General features: G+C 41.0%; 1 long non-coding RNA gene, 3 other non-coding genes and 5 pseudogenes across 4 annotated transcripts; 1 reads left to right on the top strand and 8 right to left on the bottom strand.

The window, feature by feature from the left end:
• Positions 1-7,011: 7,011 nt before the first annotated feature.
• On the top strand, positions 7,012-11,669 carry LOC125000730. Its single transcript, XR_007111375.1, has 8 exons — positions 7,012-7,110; positions 7,337-7,551; positions 7,657-7,798; positions 8,418-8,541; positions 9,069-9,191; positions 9,483-9,605; positions 9,733-9,920; positions 10,060-11,669. It is a non-coding gene; the product is annotated as an uncharacterized LOC125000730 (long non-coding RNA).
• Positions 11,670-14,245: 2,576 nt separating this feature from the next.
• On the bottom strand, positions 14,246-14,364 carry LOC125003310. The gene has a single exon (XR_007112169.1). It is a non-coding gene; the product is annotated as a 5S ribosomal RNA (ribosomal RNA).
• A 101-nt stretch (positions 14,365-14,465) lies between these two features.
• On the bottom strand, positions 14,466-14,584 carry LOC125001408. The gene has a single exon (XR_007111664.1). It is a non-coding gene; the product is annotated as a 5S ribosomal RNA (ribosomal RNA).
• Positions 14,585-14,685: 101 nt separating this feature from the next.
• LOC125001527 lies at positions 14,686-14,804 on the bottom strand (annotated as a pseudogene).
• A 101-nt stretch (positions 14,805-14,905) lies between these two features.
• LOC125001317 lies at positions 14,906-15,024 on the bottom strand. The gene has a single exon (XR_007111577.1). It is a non-coding gene; the product is annotated as a 5S ribosomal RNA (ribosomal RNA).
• Positions 15,025-15,126: 102 nt separating this feature from the next.
• Positions 15,127-15,245, bottom strand: LOC125002135 (annotated as a pseudogene).
• A 101-nt stretch (positions 15,246-15,346) lies between these two features.
• On the bottom strand, positions 15,347-15,465 carry LOC125002255 (annotated as a pseudogene).
• A 2,827-nt stretch (positions 15,466-18,292) lies between these two features.
• On the bottom strand, positions 18,293-18,411 carry LOC125002879 (annotated as a pseudogene).
• Positions 18,412-18,512: 101 nt separating this feature from the next.
• On the bottom strand, positions 18,513-18,621 carry LOC125001946 (annotated as a pseudogene).
• Positions 18,622-18,778: the final 157 nt, after the last annotated feature.

Here is an 18,778-nt window from a genome sequence, read left to right on the forward strand (position 1 = left end):
AACTCTTTTTAAAGTTCGGTGACGGGAAGATCTAGGTTGTGTTTTTTTCTGTATGTACGTATGCAGGCTTTGATCAAGGAGTTCAAAGATTAAAAAGATACGCTGCTTATCAAAAAAAAGCCGATCCCCCTTACAATGTGGCAGGCATCTGGGTCCAGACGTCAACTTGCTTTCTCGTTGGTTTTTGTATAGTGGCATTTGGTAACAAAACCAAAGCTGCCCCTCCGAGGAAAGACTCCACTTTAAGGCAATTGCCCAGTGGGCTCCCTAGGGAGATATTCAACTCTTTTGCTGTTATGTTGGTTGACATTGATCCTTGTTATTCAGGAAATGTTGTGTAAAAATTTGGATGAAAATTAATGAACGAAGCTCTGTTCAAGTGTGTTTGCTTGTCTCGCTTGCTTTCAGTTTGAAAGTCTAACAGAATCTACGGACCCACCTAGGTTTGTATAACACAAACTTTCAATAAGATCAAAGGCAAAGATTCTATGCCATCATGATCAAAGGAAAACATTTCATGACATCATCATCAAAGGAAAACAATTGAGGACACAGGAAGACATCCCATGACGTCATCGCCCTGTTTCATCCATCATTTCTTTTGTATGTGCGTGAGCATGCCCGGAACTACGTATGGATGTAACGTTACTCCATGTGCGCGCATGTAGTCGCATGTGCGTCTGTACGTGCGCGAAAACAATACACAAAAATTAGACCAACATGCTCCCATAACTGTGTGTAAAGGTTTGTTTAAGCCTCATCCACATTGTATAATCAATATGTTTGTGTCACGTGTAGTTTAATCATGTGCGACTGATTCTTTATCGTATTTCCCTCTGAGGTACATAATGGTCTAGCTGGAACCTATTAACAGCGTTACTTGTGGCTTTACTACACAATGATGTAAGTATTATGTAAATTAGTTCTGTTTTTGCCTTTCTTTCTTTCTTTCTTTCTTTCTTTCTTTCTTTCTTTCAACGTCTGAGGTGGTAGCCGACGTGTGGTGTCGAGATTTGTCATTAGAAATATTGACAAATGGTTTCCTAACATTGCTTGTATTTTGCATCAATTTGCTGTTGTCCACAATTTGAACTGACGCCGAAATAAAACGAGGCCAGTGGAGATAACGTGGTCGTTAGCATACGGTGGAGTGGGGAGCTAACTACGGGGCTAAGTTAACGTGCTAACGGCCAATTTCAATGTGTCAGAATGTGTCTGTATGTATGTTAGTATTTTATTTTTATTTAACCTTTGTTTACCTAGGCAAGCAATTAAGAACAGTTTTACCGGCTGTAGTTGTGTTGTCATTTTTATTGCTGTAAGTTTTCTGTTTGTCTTGGAACAGGCTAACCGGTTTAGCACGTTGTGATGCTGCCAACTGGTACAGCGTTAAATAGTTGTACAACTACAACTATAGCCGAAGAGTCAACCTTAACATATTTGAGTGTTTATGCTCTAATGCTGGACTTTTTATGAGACATGTATAAAAGAGTGATCTATGAAAATAAAAAAGACCCCAGTTAGTTGTCATTAGATGTACTGAATCACTTGAATCTTGAATTAGAGATAAGGCAGGACTATTTTACGTTATTCCCCATGGAGAAATGAAGGTTTTACAGACAATGCAAAATGATAAAACAAACCAAAACCAAAGGAGAGAAACTATATAAAAGTAAATATGTTAAAGGTACAAAAATAATTACATCTACTACTATTTTAACTAATACTGACACAGTTGAAAGTGAAAAAACAACTAATAGAAGAGTGGTAGTGGTGATTTTGGTTGCTCATGCCAAAATCTGACGACATATATTATCATATCAGTAGTACCATCGGACGGCAGTGTTAAAGATCTCACTATGTCACACTCAATATTGAAAGGTGTTAATGAAAACTTTGATTGAGGAACCTAAATGAAAACACAACCAGGGTGAGAGAAAAAAAAATCACAGAAAACAGAAGAAATACTTGCTACTTATGAAGGGTTTTAATTCTTAGAAGAATGTACATCTGTGTTCCTCACAATCATGGATGTGAATGTTATTGGTGATGAGGAACAAAATGCAATGGAAAACAAAGTGAAAACACTGTGATACAAAGCTACAACAGGTTGACTTGGGGTGTTTCATCATAGATGAGTCATGTCCATCATATTACCCCAAATTTCAACTTGATCCCAAGATCCCAAGATCTCCCCTCCACCCATCTTGCCCGGGTCTGTATGAAGAATAATACTCATGAAGCGGGACAGACAGAGATGCAGAGGGCCAAGGAGTCTGTGAAGGAGTGGACATGTGAGGCCAGAAACTGGGACTACAACGTCATGTGCCAGCGTTACCCAGACAGGACGACAAGACTGGCTCTTCTGGAGGACCTTCGCAACAGGAGGTTTTTTGTTGCCAATGTCCCCAACACAGCAGACTTGGAGCCCAGCAAGGAGCCTTCAACAAGCACAGCTGCCACAGAGGAACATGGCAGAGCTGTAGAGGCTTGTCTCACTGTTGAAGAGGGGTCTGACCATCCCTGTGATGATGCTGGCTCACATGGGAAACATGACCCAACATGTCAAAAGTAAGTTCATCACATCAATGTCCCACGCATCAGTTCAAACAGTGATCTTCAGCTGTGACCCAACTTGAGTTTCATTTAGGTTGTTGTTTGCTCATTTGAAACTAAAGTTCCTTTATTCTTTCAGAAATCCACCCCAATACTCCAACAGCGTGCGGATGAACTTGCAGAGCATGGGCTTCTATAACAAGTTCCCAGAAGAAACTGCAATTCTGACTGGGTTCAAAAAGCATTTGATGGACAACTTAAAGGCGTCAAACTGCCAGCAGGAGGTAAGACATAACCCTGTATCTATGCTGTGCTACAGTAATCTGCCAACTGATAAGACACACACCTACTAGATCCCTCTGTATTATTTTTGTGTGTGTGAGTGAGAGAGACCAGCATACATGCCTCTGCTTTCCTTCTCACTGCATTATTTCTCACTTGTCTCCATCTTTCATCACAGCTAGACATCACAGTTTTACTTATAAAGCGCATTTCATGCACAAGGCAGACTCAATGTGCTTTACAAGAGGTATACATAGTTACACAACAAACGGTTACATAAAAATCAGTTTGAAATCAATTGAAAGGTATAAGTGCAAGTAAACAATCATATGTATGCCATTTTCACCACATACACACTTAAAGTCATACATGTGTACCAACTCATACAACCACAAACACAACCACAACCACACACACAGCTCATGAGAATGCTTTTGAAAAAAGATTTTTAATCTGTTTTTAAAGATGGCTACTGATGTGTCATGTCTAACTGTGTCAGGCAAGGTGTTCCATTTTTGTGGGGCATTTACACTAAAAGCTGCCTCTTCTTTGGATCTGGTGGGAGGGATGAGTAAATTGCCACTGCCTGTTGACCAAAGTCTTCTTGATGGGATGTAAGTGAAGAGCATATCTGTGATGTACTGAGGTGCAAGACCATGTAGTGCTTTATAAACCAGGAGCAGTATTTTGAAATTGATTCTTGTTCTAACAGGTTACCAGTGCAAAGATTTAAGAACGGGTGTGATGTCTTCAAACTTTTTGGTACCAGTCAGAATACGTGCAGCTGCATTTTGAATTAGTTGTAACCTCTGAATACTTGAATTCAGGAGTCCAGTGAATAAACCATTACAATAATCTAATTTACTTGTTATAAATGCATGGATTAAATTTTCCGAATCTGATTTTGACAGAAAGCCCCTCAATTTGGTGATATTTTTGAGATGATAAAAAGATGAACTTGTAATGTGATTGATATTACTTCTGAAATTTAGATTGCTGTTGATAATTACGCCCAGATTCCTTGCTTCAGTTTTGCTATCAAGAGAGAGAGTTGAGATGTGCTGTGATTTTCAGTCTCTGAGCCTGTGCACCAAAGATGATTATTTCTGTTTTGTCTTTGTTTAGTTGTAAAAAGTTTTCTGACATCCATTGATTAATATCTTTGATACACTGAGTGAGGGATATTATGGGTGATAGGTCATCTGGGTGTAGTGAAATGTAAAGTTGCGAATCATCTGCATAATTATGGTAACTACGATTATGTTTGCATATGACATGAGAGAGTGGAAGCACGTAGAGATTGAATAGCAGTGGTCCAAGAATTGACCCTTGAGGTACTCCACATGTAATGTTCATTTTGTTTGAGTTGAATTCACCAATGGAGACATAAAACTGCCTATCATAAAGGTAGGTTCTGAACCAATTTAGAACTGGGTCAGACAAGCCAATCCACCTTTCAAGCCTTTCCAGTAAAATTTTTTATATCATTTAAAGCTGTTTTAAAAGTGCCGTTTCTGTGCTATGGTGGGGACGAAAACCAGAATGATAAGTGTCTAAAAGGCTATTTGATGCCAGATGATTCTTGAGCTGAATGTAAACTGTTTTTTCAAGTTTTTTGCTAAGGAATGGTAAGTTGGAGATGGGCCTGTAATTTGCAATGACACTGTGATCCAGATTGTTCTTCTTCAGAAGTGGTTTGATGACAGCTGTTTTTAGTGATGTGGGAAATATACCTGACTGAAGAGACCAGTTAATGATATGTACAACCTCTGGTGCGAGGGAGTTAAAGACAGTTTTGAAAAATGGAGTTGGGAGAGGATCCAGGCAGCAGGTCGAGGACCTGAGCTGACCAACAATATTGTCAAGTTCTGTCAGATCTAGACAGTTAAAGTGAGACATGACACAGGTGGAGTTCCTGTAGAAAGGAATGGTGAGTTCAGTGCTAGATTTAAGGGCACTAATGTTTTGTCTGATAGAAATTATTTTGTTATTAAAGAAAGAAGCAAATTGATCACTTTTTTCTGAGGACAACATTTCAGAGGGAAAGGTGGATGGGAGCTTAGCAAGTCTGTCAACTGTGGAGAAAAGCACTTTACTATTATTTATATTTTCATTGATAATTTGTAAATGGGTGGAAATGGTCGTTTCTGAAGAGGTCAGTTCTTTTGAAAAAAGAGGTGAAGTTGTCCACATATGGGATGTCTCAGCTGCGACAGTATCCTTTCAGCCAGATGTGGAGTTGTCTGAGTCGGCTGAATTTTACATCACCTAAACGGGGGGGGAACAAAGGGGCCAGAAACTACACACTGTTTGTTGGAGCCCATAATAGTACTTATGAGGGACATGTAGTCCTCCTTAAGCTTCTCCAATTGCTGCAGTTTTAGGTCACACGTACCAGCGTGAACGACCACAGTGGAGACTGATGGACGTTGGGAGAGCAGCTGTGGGTTGACATTCTGAACGAGCGCACCTGGGTGGCAGGAAATGCTGCATCTGCTGATCTCCAGGTGTTGGACCATAGAAGTTCCAACAACAAGAACAGAGGAGCAGTCATCAGGAATATCCTCAGCAGCCTGTTGCCTACGAGGCCCACCGATGGAAAAAAGAAGCGAGGGTCTAGAGTGACTCGTACTCGCTGACTGAGGCCCATTCTTGGAGGAGAAGCGGAGCGCTTTCCCCAAGTTGGAGCTGGTGTTAGTAGAGGTGGAGGTGCTGTGCTTCACGGGGTGTTGAGCCACTTGCACCAGACCAGAGAGGATTGAGCCCAGATGTCCTGTGGCCGATGGCACAGAGGGCTGCCGAAGCTCCACCTTCAGTGAGGCAGTTGCCTCAGGTATTCGAAACGCACGCCGCGGCGCGGGTGTAAACAACGGCATGGAGCGGCGTAGTTGGTGTGGAGCCGGAGGAGAGGGCCAGGGTTCCTCTGTGAGAGGAGTAGAATCATCTTGGTCCAGCGGGGAACGTTTCCAAGTGAATGTAATGTTTAGGAGCGGAGCGGCACCCTCGTCTGTCTTGACTAGTGATCAGCGACCAGGATTCAGGTGCAGATGGGGTGGAGGAGCCCTGAGCTTTGGGCTTGGCACCTTGGCGCATCCATTGGTCTTGGAGGTTGATTTCTGGAGGAGAAATGGCAGCGGCAGGAGAAGTGAAGTAACGGGAGCTGTTGGCTCCACAACGGGAGCCCACGGCGGAAAAATGCAGAGTTATAAATCCCACAATAGGTCACGAAGACGGGAAATGGGACTTATCTGCACAGGCCCAAAGAAAGGGCCTGTTGAGTTAGAGCTGCCTCCGGTAAGCGCATTGAACAGCCTGTATGGGAAGATCAGTCCTCATGCAACGGTGTGATTCGGGGTCAATATAACAAACACCGGAGAAGTTCTCCTTCTACGGCTAGCTGTAATGTTAGCTCGGCAGGTAGCTAGCGGGTAGCTAGCGATATAGCAGAGGATCCAAACACTGGATTGTTGTCTTGTATCACACGACAAGGATATATTTTGTGTTACTTCAAAGTTGCCAAAGACTTCCAAGTGAAGTAAAATAGATTATTTTACAGGAGATATTACAGGAGCTTCTAATTACTGTTTACCCACAGGGCAAACACGTTACTGTCGTTATTGTTTAGTTTGATGGTAGCGGATTAAATTTGCCAGTCGGGAACATGTAGCTGGATGCTTAGATTAATCCAGTTACCGGTGCTGCCTGAAACATGCAAAGTTGGGTCCAGCCACCAGAATAAAATACATAAGGAATATGATCCGGTTTGTGCAGTATTTGGAGACCCATCTCCACATTGGTGATGAGGATCCAGACTTCCACAGGAAGTGCCAGTCATACATTACATACTCCACAGACACTGACTTCATTCATATTCTGTCTCCAAAGATACTGGAAGCATATCTTAAGAACATCCACTGCCATTACATCAACCCAGATGCAGACTATAAAGACAGATTTGTCCTGTCCTCAAGTCGCCGGCCCATTAGAAGTGCCACCAATGACCTCGCTCACCTGCACCAGCAGTAAGTATTAACAGGAGCCCATGCATATATGTATGTACTGTGCAGACCAAGAGGATTAGGGCTTAATCACACATCCTGATTTGTGCATTCAACAAATAGTTAGGACTAAAAGAAAATGAAATCATTCAGTATTGAGAGTAGGTGTGTCATCTGAGATTTCTGCTCCATTGCAGAAACCAAATGTGAGAAGCCAGGAGATCCGGAGGGCTGTGGAAACAGAGCAGCGTTACAGGATGAGGACGCTTGGATGGTACATTCTGAACTCTTGTCTCATACTCCTCCTTTTATCTTAAACCCAAATGTCTTCAGTGAACAACAAAAACAAGGGAACTGCCTTGCTGTTCAAATACTTTTGGAGGGGACTGTATGTATGGTGGAAACGCACAATATTGAGGCATTATTTGTCTTCCAGCTGCTGCCAGCGTGGGCCCATCTGTTTGTCAGTGGTTAACCTCGAAACCTTTTCCATCTTGCAGCTCTTCTTCTGAGGAATTGACTGACGAGAGGACTGCCCAGTCACAGAAGAGAGAATGGGAAGAAGAGTCAGTGTTTCTCCTGAGATTCCCGGTAACACTGAGGGGTCAGCCTCCATCCAAGAAGCAGAGAGTCAGCGCTGGGTTCCATGACGGCAGAGCGTTGTTCGACAAGTGGAGGCGTATGCAGCTTGGCCCCCAGAAGGAACATCTCTTGTGTAAGTGGAAATACGTATATAGTCAATGATTAGGTTGGGTATACATGACATCTAGAACTCACAAGTGTGACATTTTCATTTTTAATATTCTCTCTTCTTTGACAGCCACATGTTGAAGACCAACACAGACGACTCAAACGCTGGCAAGACACATCAAGATGGAGGAAAAAGTTCATGGAGCCGTAGTTCATTTGTGGCCTCTCTGACTATTGGAGTGATCTTTGTTGTTTGATCGCTCCTGTGGAGGGTAAGTGTCGTCTTAAACCTCCTCCATTTGTTCACAGTCTGGTTGATTGGCTCATGGAGGATCGTGAAATTGTCACGAAAATGAATCTATTGTTTTGAGCGTGCCAACACGATTTTCTCATGCTAGCTAGCCATCTGTGCAACTGTTTGTTTGTCTGCCCATTTGTTTGTATGTGTGTGAATTCCAATAGACAACAGATTTGAATTGAATTTCTAAAGCGATAGCCCCTTCAGATGCAGTATCTCATTTTCGAGGGGGTCCCAAGCACCACTGATCCCCAGACTCCCCATTACAAAGAGGGGAGGCGCATGGCTGTTGAAATGAGGCTTGATCAGATTCTTGCTGAAGTGTTTACATCAAACATTACTTTACATGTGGGTGACAAATTATATATCTGATTGAATGTGTAGAGAAAGATTTTGTACTGAACTTAACATCCATGCGGTGTGGATGTGTAGAAATCATGAAATGGAATACAGATGGGGATAGTTTGGTAAAGGTCAGACAGTGTATAGATCCCTCAATTTAAAGATGTTGGGGTTTGCTTTGATTATTCACCTGATTTTGGTCTTAGTACCTTTAACCAAATAAGTTTGACCAGACTTTTATCCACACATAGAAAACATCTTAGATCTGGAAACGGGTATCCTTCCAAGACTCCGCAACAAAGGCTGAAAGGACGAAGCAAGAACAAGGAAAGCCCAGGGGGAGATGTGGAGGGCGACGCAGAGCCTCAGCTGCAGGTAGTTTGTCTAAATTGTTGATGTAAGATAAGCAGATAACATTTATTTCAGTGGCATTGTAGTAAATGACATAACCAAGTATTTCATGATAATATAGTTTGCATGATTTTATCAATTGTTATTTAGTAATTAGTATGTAGGTACAAAAAACATCATTGTACTCATTATACCCTAATTCAATATTATTATTCTATGTGCTGATTGATTTACAGTTGCACAGCCTCAAGCTGAGTGGTCCCTGTCCTCCAGTGTGGAAGATGTGTTCACCTTACTGTCAACAAGTCCTCTGAAGGAGGACTTGTTGACAGTAAGGAAGAATGAATTTGTGTAATCAAATTTAAGAAATTCAAATAAACCTTAAACTCTAAAGCCAATATATTACATAGATAAAGAACAGTAATGATTAGCACCAGTTCCAAACCGATGAAAACATGTGTTTACTATCTGTTGATTAGCTGAGTTGGTTGTTATCCAGCGGTTGTTAAAATCATCTTTTATAACTCAAGTTTATAATTTTGTTTTTACAGAATAAAATGAAAGCGCAGTTCTTTGTCATGGATGTGGCTTGCAAATATTGGCCCTACCTCAACAAAGCTACCAGTGTCCTTCCGGCCCTCCAGGAGCTGACAAAAATGAAACCTTTCCTCAGTGTAATGCATGCACCAGCTCAGCTATTTTTAACATTGTTGGGTCGTATGTTCATTGTCGATGTTTACAAGAACAGCAATAATGCATCCATTTGTTGACACATTTGCTCTTCTCTTGGTTTGTTTATCCTACAGGGCTTCAATCTTATTATTGTATAACACTGTTTATCAGACATGTCAAAGACTCAAGGCTGAATGAATTAAAATGAGTTTTATATGTAGACCAAAACAAGGTCTCATATTGAAGTCATGTGTTCTGTTATAGTGAATTTACTTCCACCGTTAATTCTATAGAGACACCAAATGCACCTCATACCTCTGAAGGCACCACACAGGAGGATATACAGCCAGTCCAGTCCATTGTGGGTCTCTACCTCAGTGTCAGGCAACAGAAGCAAACCCTCTACTGTCAGAATGGTATAACGATAAAATAGATTCATGAAATCAATCTATTGCATTTAACAGATTAATAAGTTAACATTCCACCAGCAATTGCGTGTACGTCACAATCTGGATTGTGTTCTTGTTCTTAATGTCTCTTTAGACAGCAGCAAGCTTTGCCACCGCCCTGCAGGAAGCTGGGAGAGGACAAAAAAACGCTTCTTCAGGAGATGCAGAGATACAATAGTCTAGTACCAGACTCTGCAAAAGTTGATGTGGCTCTTGTGGAGCAGACATTAACTGGAGAGAGCGCTGTGTCCCCTCTGTGGCCGTGGGAGGTTCACGGCAGTGGTATGTCAATTTTGTTAAGCTTCATAAGAATTGATTTTGAATTTTGCGTCTTAGAGTTCATTGAACTAAATCATACTAATAAGATATAAAGCGTGTTAATATTCATTTGGTTTAATCTTACTGTCATTGGGTTTAACAGACATCGCCATCAAGAAGAGACTGTATGATGTTAAGAAGACAATATTCAGAGGTGTCAGAGCAGATGCACGTGGTCCTCCAGCAGTACAAGACTGCTTTAGGTCCCGAGGCCTCTGTCCTTCTACAAATGGAGGAGGATCAAAGTGCTCTCAGCAGTCCAGACAGCAGTGAAGACGAAGAGGATGTCACAGATTCGGTAATTTCCTGAGGGCTTATTGATTACCGTACGCCTGATAATTCCAGACTTCTAGATGATGGTGATGATTGCTACACTAATTCATTTTTTCCCATTTCCATAATATGGCCTTTCAGAACCACTTTAACCCCTCCCTCAGTCTTAAAGGATGATCCAAGATGATCTTTGATGATCAAGAATATAAGGGATAACTGTATCAGGATTACACCTTTCCAATGGCATGACAACCGTCAAATCGGGTTGAAAGAGAAACAATGTCTCACATAGGCAGGCTGTGGCAAAAGGAAGTATGGCCCGTTTCCTCTCTTACCCACTGGCTCAGGGTCAGCATGAAGGCAGGGAAGGTCACACACTTTTCTTACTCTGTTCTATGTTGAGATTAGCACTCTGCCAAAGAACTTGTTGTAACAGGTGTCTGGAGAATATCCCAAAGATCGACATTAATCTTATATGAGTGAAAGGCATCAGTGTCATTCCTATGAATCAGTAATTATCTGTGGTTTCAGGAACTGAGTTTTGTTGGTGCATTGGGAGACGTTTGATATTTAAACCTTAATTTGACATTTGACATCTTCATTATAAAATATATTTTAACCTGTGATTCAAAATCACTCTACAGACACAAAAGGGCGTTTCTAATTATTTTCTAATTATTATTAATGCGTGGAATATTAATAATATTAATTTGGTCAGTACACAATTGCAATTAATGCACCACAGTTAGCTAATGTACATGTCTGTCTACCCCGTCTAACCTCTCTCTCTCTCGCTCTACTGACTTAATGGGGAAAGTCTAAAGGTGAGCAGCATAGGTTGACTATGACCTGCCACAACTAACTACACTCAGTTGTTGCTACTTTATGTGCGGTGACACACAGTATATGTATTATAAGTTAACAGTTACTCCTGTCCTGGAAGTGGGACTCCGGTTAGCTGTGAGAGAGGAGGATGCTAAGGAAAAGTCAGCACCCACCTCCCTGCACACCACATTCTCATTATTCCTATTGTATAATATATGAAGTAAATTAACCTTTAGTTTATTCTTTTTACCTTTATGGAATTTACCAGTATTGTTATTCATATACTGAATCATTTGTGATCACTCCATTCACACAATATTTTGTACTTTTTTCTCACATTTTTCTTTCTTTTTTCTTTTCTTTTTTTTTTACAGTTTTCCATTTTTTTTTACAGTTATTGTCGACCACTGTGACTTTGGAACAATAATAACAATCTGGCATGAGAATATCCTTTGGTATACAAGAAGAACTTGCTTGTCTTATTTTGTTTTTAATCAGGTCTAAGAATTTAAACTATTTCACATTAACATGTGTACTTAACTTTAGACTTTATGCCTCCAAGTTGGCAGCAGAATAGGTTTGTGAAACTTAAAATAAAATACTGAAATGAATGGACTTCTTTTACTGTGTTAGCTGTTAATGACCAATTTACTTACCACTTTTACAATCTAGCTCTGCTTCTGTATATTAGTAGTATTTTGTTCTGCTTCTCATAAAGCTAGACGATCACTGAATGGTTAAATCTGTGCATTTTGTCAGGAGCTCACTATCAAACTAAACATGCTCTCATCCCACTTTCAAACCCTGAACAACTATAAATGTAAACAGCAGCAGTGGACAGGTACAATAGTTTTCAGTTTTGCTAAAAAAAAATAAAAAAAATCCTTCCAGTATATAATTTCATTGATTAATGATACCACTTGTGAAACATGATGTATGCATCTCACCTTCACAAAGGTACTCATAAAATGAGCCTATTTTTGAAGGTAGTCTTGGGCAGAGGCACTAAGACTGCAGAGAGAGCTGAGAGATTGAATTTTGTTTGCTCCTTGTCTTCTTCAAGGAGAGGTATTGGTTTGTAACCAATAGCATGAAGTTTTTCAAGCTGCTATGACAAAATTCTGTATTATTAGCAAGGTTGTTATCATTAACGAAAACGAACTAAATGACGTAAGAAAACTAAAATTGAAAAAATAATTTCGTTAACTGAAAAAAAAAAAAAAAACGATAACTAACTGGAACTGTATGAACTAAAACGAGCTGAAATTATAGATATAATTCCCTTCGTTTAATTTAATTGGTTCAATTCGTATGATCGATTTATTCCGCTCTGGCAGGTTTACGCCAGCTGGCAGCAGCCGCACAAGCACATTGCTCTGCCTCACGGTCCGTGACGTCACCTGGTAGCACAATGGCGGTTGTAGCAAAAGCTGTGAGAAAGCGGCAGTTGCTTGACTATGACGACGAGAAAGATAAAAGCAAGTGTCTTGTAGTGGAACAACACTGTGACAAAATATGTGGCTTGCTTTTCAAGGGGACCCCCCCACCCCAAGAATCTCAAAGTCCATTTAAGACGCTCGCACAAGGCAGCTAATGTCGAATACCAAAAGAAGCTAGCTTCCGTGAGGCCGCCGCCGCCCCCGAAAGAGAAGCAACACCCCGCCCAGGCAGCATGGGGAAGGAGACAACTATAATGGACTGCTTTCACCGACGCAGCAGTGGTATGTTTTATTTTGTAGGTGTTTTTAGTAAAAGGGTGATCAAGAAAGCAATTAGTCATATTTAAAGCTTGAATTGCTGAACACACTCTTTATTGTACAACATTGTTGCATACAATGTGCTGTTAATTAGGCTACATAAAGACTTAATATGAACTTAATTTAAACCAAATAAACTGAGAACAAAAAAAAAAACAACAAAAACACTTTCTGCTTATTCAAGAATGCAGAAAACAAGAAAGTGCAAAACATTCTCCTTCCCTCTCCCTGGGTTCATCAGAAACTGTTGTGTTTCTCTCGTCTGTGGAGTAGACCACATTTAAACAGTCAACAGAATTCCCTCAGTTCTTTTTCCAAGTGTACTTCTTGTTACTCCATACAGCACTGAGTAACTCTTTGTCTTTCAAAGCGCTGTTGTAAAACTCTGAACAGGACTGCTCAAAGTTGAGAGTGATCCGGATTTGTGGATCAACTCTGTGTCAACCTTTTTAACAAGTCCAGTTGGACGCTACAGTATATTTAAAAAAAAATGATCATTCATTCGACTCAACATCCTGACATCTTGTGGCAAAAGCTCAACCAGATAAATAAATTGAATCAATCATAAGTATCAGCCTCAGGAGATGATTGGGATATAAAGAACTGGGACACTGACGCTTGGGTCTTCTGCATTCTTACGTATATTACCTGCAGTGTTGGTCTCCTGATGAATGCTGTCTGATGTCAGTAGTCATCTCCACTGACTATTCAGCCGACGATGTGCCTCTTCCCGCTCACGTCTGTATTTTTGAAAGCGTTTTCACTTTTGAGGATGTGGTGGAGTCCCGGATGCAGCGGACACTTTCAAAAGGCTCGTCTTTTTTCTTTTTTTCTTTTTCTTTTGGAGCAGCGTCTGAAACAGCACCACATGCAGGCAGCCAGGCACAGACACACAGAAGACCTGAGTGGAGGAGCGTGTTGTACAAGGTACACAACGAAGTATTTCCTGTTTTATTTCGGAACAAATCGCGTCCTGTATCAGTTCACTACGGGATGCAACATTTAATTGCAAAATGAAGGATGATTCCGCATTTTACAGGACGGGTGGAAACGCTAGGTTCAGCACTTTACTCGAACCAAAATTCAGATCCCCCATTGCTGCAAGAGCGAATAACCTTATTGGAGCTAAGATGGAAAAGGTAAAGCACAAATTAAAAGAGATCTTGAAGAATGCGAGGAAGCTGACCCTCTGTGTGGATGGTTGGAGCAAGGGAGGATTAACAGCATCTTTCATAGGTGTGTCACCACCAGAGGCCAGATTTACCATGCTCTGCTGAAGCTACACCGCATAGAGCACCCACACACTGGAGAGTCCCTCACTCACTGCATTGATGAGACATTAAATGCATGGCATATAGAACAAGACAAGCTGCAGCTCATTGTGAACATCTTGAAAAATGTATGGCTGCTGTATGGATCCTGATGAAAAGGAGAAGCTTACAGCACCTGGTATTCCCAGGTGGTCTCCCATCCAAGTACTAACCAGGCCCGACCGTGCTTAGCTTCCAAGATCAGACGAGATTGGGCATGTTCAGGGTGGTTTCTCCGTAAGCAACGTTAACTGTCACAAACGCAGTATATATAAGTGGTCAAAATCATCATTTCATCTATATTGATGATGTAAATGTTACCATGTCTCCTGATGAAAATGAAATGCTTACAGCACCTGGTATTCCCAGGCGGTCTCCCTTCCAAGTACTAACCAGGCCCGAACATGCTTAGCTTCCAAGATCAGACAAGATCGGGCTTGTTCAGGTTGGTATGGCCGTAAGCAACGTCAAACGTCACTAAAGCAGTATATATAAGTTATCAAAATGATCATTGCATGTACTTTGATGATGAAAATGTTACCATGTCTCCTGATGAGAATGAAAAGCTTACACCACCTGGTATTCCCAGGCGGTCTCCCATCCAAATACTAACCAGACCCTACACTGCTTAGCTTCCGAGATCAGACGAGATCAGGCGTGTTCAGGGTGGTATGGCAGTAAGCAATGGTAACTGTCACAAACGCAGTATATATAAGTGCTTAAAATCATCATTGCATGTATTTTGATGATGTAAATGTTACCATGTCTCCTGATGAGAATAAAAGGCTTACAGCACCAAGTATTCCCAGGCGGTCTCCCATCCAAGTACTAACCAGGACCGACCATGCTTAGCTTCCGAGATCAGACGAGATCAGGCGTGTTCAGGTTGGTATGACCGTAAGCAATGTCAAATGTCACTAAATCAGTATATATAAGTGGTCAAAATGATCATTGCATGTATTTTGATGATGTAAATGTTACCATGTCTCCTGATGAAAATGAAAAAGCTTACAGCACCTAGTATTTCCAGGCGGTCTCCCATCCAAGTACTAACCAGGCCCGACAATGCTTAGCTTCCGAGATCAGATAAGATCAGGCGTGTTCAGGGTGTTATGGCCGTAATCGATGGTGACTGTCACAAACGCAGTATATATAAGTGGTCAAAATCATCATTGCATGTATTTTGATGATGTAAATGTTACCATGTCTCCTGATGAAAATGAAAGGCTTACAGCACCTGGTATTCCCAGGCGGTCTCCCATCCAAGTACTAACGAGGTCCAACACTGCTTAATTTCCGAGAACAAACGAGATCAGGCGTGTTCAAGGTGGCACGGCCGCAAGCAACTTTACGCTAGGAAGTGCGCTAGGAAGAGTGTGGGAAAGATTTTCCAAATTTCTTCTGTTTTCTGTGATCATTTTCTTTTCTCCCACTCTGGTTGTGTTTTCATTTAGGTTCCTCGATCAAAGTTTTCATTAACACCTTTCAATCTTGAGTGTCACATAGTGAGATCTATAACACTGCCGTCCGATGGTATTATTGATATGATAATATATGTCGTCAGATTTTGGCATGAGCAACCAAAATCACCACTACCACTCTTCTACCAACTGTATGAGTATTAGTGAAAAATAGTAGTAGATGTAATTATTTTTGTACCTTTAACATATTTACTTTTATATAGTTTCTCTCCTTTGGTTTTGGTTTGTTTTATCATTTTACATTGTCTGTAAAACCTTCATTTCTCCACGGGGAATAACGTAAAATAGTCCTGCCTTATGTCTAATTCAAGATTCAAGTGATTCAGAACATCTAATGACAACTAACTGGGGTCTTTTTTATTTTCATAGATCACTCTTTTATACATGTCTCATAAAAAGTCCAGCATTAGAGCATAAACAATTAAATAAGAAGGGTAGCTGTTCGACGATAGTTGTAGTTGTACAACTATTTAACGCTGTACCAGTTCGCAGCATCACAACGGGCTACCACCTCAGACGTTGGGGTTTGCTGTATTGCCCGAAAGAAACGCAAAAACAGAACTAATTTACATAATACTTACATCATTCTGTAGTAAAGCCACAAGTAGCACTGTTAATAGGTTCCAGCTAGACCAATATATACCTCAGAGGGAAATACGATAAAGAATCAGCCGCACATGATTAAACTACACGTGACACAAACATATTGATTATACAATGTGGATGAGGCTTAAACAAACCTTTACACACAGTTATGGGAGCATGTTGGTCTAATTTTTGTGTATTGTTTTCGCGTACGTACAGACGCACGTGCGACTGCATGCGCGCACATGGAGTAACGTTACATCCATACGTAGTTCCGTGCATGCTCACGCACATACAAAAGAAACGATGGATGAAACAGGGCGATGACGTCATGGGATGTCTTCCTTTGATGATGTCCTCAATTGTTTTCCTTTGATGATGATGTCATGAAATGTTTTCCTTTGATCATGATGGCATAGAATCTTTGCCTTTGATCTTATTGAAAGTTTGTTTTATACAAACCTAGGTGGGTCCGTAGATTCTGTTAGACTTTCAAACTGAAAGCAAGCGAGACAAGCAAACACGGGCGTCTTACGAGGTGGTATGGTGTGAGTCACAAAAGCGATACATATAAGTGGTCAAAATCAATATTGGATGTATTATGATGATGGAAATGTTCCTGTGTCCCCTGATGAAAATGAAAGGCTTACAGGACCTGGGCGTGTTCAGGTTGGTATGGCCGTAAGCAATGCCAAACATCACCAAAGCAGTATATATAAGTGGTCAAAATGATCATTGCATGTATTTTGATGATGTAAATGTTACCATGTCTCCTGATGAGAATGAAAAGCTTAGAGCACCTGGTATTCCCAGGCGGTCTCCCATCCAAGTACTAACCAGGCCCAACCAACTAACTGGGGTCTTTTTTATTTTCATAGATCACTCTTTTATACATGTCTCATAAAAAGTCCAGCATTAGAGCATAAACACTCAAATATGTTAAGGTTGACTCTTCGGCTATAGTTGTAGTTGTACAACTATTTAACGCTGTACCAGTTGGCAGCATCACAACGTGCTAAACCGGTTAGCCTGTTCCAAGACAAACAGAAAACTTACAGCAATAAAAATGACAACACAACTACAGCCGGTAAAACTTTTCTTAATTGCTTGCCTAGGTAAACAAAGGTTAAATAAAAATAAAATACTAACATACATACAGACACATTCTGACACATTGAAATTGGCTGTTAGCACGTTAACTTAGCCCCGTAGTTAGCTCCCCACTCCTCCGTATGCTAACGACCACGTTATCTCCACTGGCCTCGTTTTATTTCGGCATCAGTTCAAATTGTGGACAACAGCAAATTGATGCAAAATACAAGCAATGTTAGGAAAACACTTGTCAATATTTCGAATGACAAATCTCGAAAGCACACGTCGGCTACCACCTAGGACGTTGGGGTTTGCTGTATTGCCCGAAAGAAACGCAAAAACAGAACTAATTTACATAATACTTACATCATTGTGTAGTAAAGCCACAAGTAGCGCTGTTAATAGGTTCCAGCTAGACCATTATGTACCTCAGAGGGAAATACGATAAAGAATCAGCCGCACATGAGTAAACTACACGTGACACAAACATATTGATTATACAATGTGGATGAGGCTTAAACAAACCTTTACACACAGTTATGGGAGCATGTTGGTCTAATTTTTGTGTATTGTTTTCGCGCACGTACAGACGCACGTGCGACTACATGCGCGCACATGGAGTAACGTTACATCCATACGTAGTTCCGTGCATGCTCACGCACATACAAAAGAAACGATGGATGAAACAGGGCGATGACGTCATGGGATGTCTTCCTTTGATGATGTCCTCAATTGTTTTCCTTTGATGATGATGTCATGAAATGTTTTCCTTTGATCATGATGGCATAGAATCTTTGCCTTTGATCTTATTGAAAGTTTGTTTTATACAAACCTAGGTGGGTCCGTAGATTCTGTTAGACTTTCAAACTGAAAGCAAGCGAGACAAGCAAACACGGGCGTCTTACGAGGTGGTATGGTGTCAGTCACAAAAGCGGTACATATAAGTGGTCAAAATCAATGTTGCATGTATTATGATGATGGAAATGTTCCTGGGTCCCCTGATGAAAATGAAAGGCTTACAGGACCTGGTATTCCCGGGCAGCCTCCCATTCAAGTACTAACCACGCCCGACCCTGCTAAACTTCCGAGATCAGATGACACTGGGTGTGTTCAGTGTGGTATGCCCTTAAGCCATTTTGTCAGTCACAAAAGCAGTATATATAAGTGGTCAAAATGATCATTGCATGTATTTTGATGATGTAAATGTTACCATTTCTCCTGATGAAAATGAAAAGCTTACAGCACCTGGTATTCCCAGGTGGTCTCCCATCCAAGTACTAACCAGGCCCGACCATGCTTAGCTTCCGAGATCAGGCTTGTTCAGGGTGGTATGGCCGTAAGCAACGTCAAATGTAACTAAAGCAGTATATATAAGTGATAAAAATGATTATTGCATGTATTTTGATGATGTAAATGTTACCATGTCTCCTGATGAGAATGAAAAGCTTACAGCACCTGGTATTCCCAGGCGGTCTCCCATCCAAGTACTAACCAGGCCC

Source organism: Mugil cephalus, chromosome 23, assembly GCF_022458985.1.
Source record: "Mugil cephalus isolate CIBA_MC_2020 chromosome 23, CIBA_Mcephalus_1.1, whole genome shotgun sequence".
Lineage (NCBI taxonomy): Eukaryota > Metazoa > Chordata > Actinopteri > Mugiliformes > Mugilidae > Mugil > Mugil cephalus.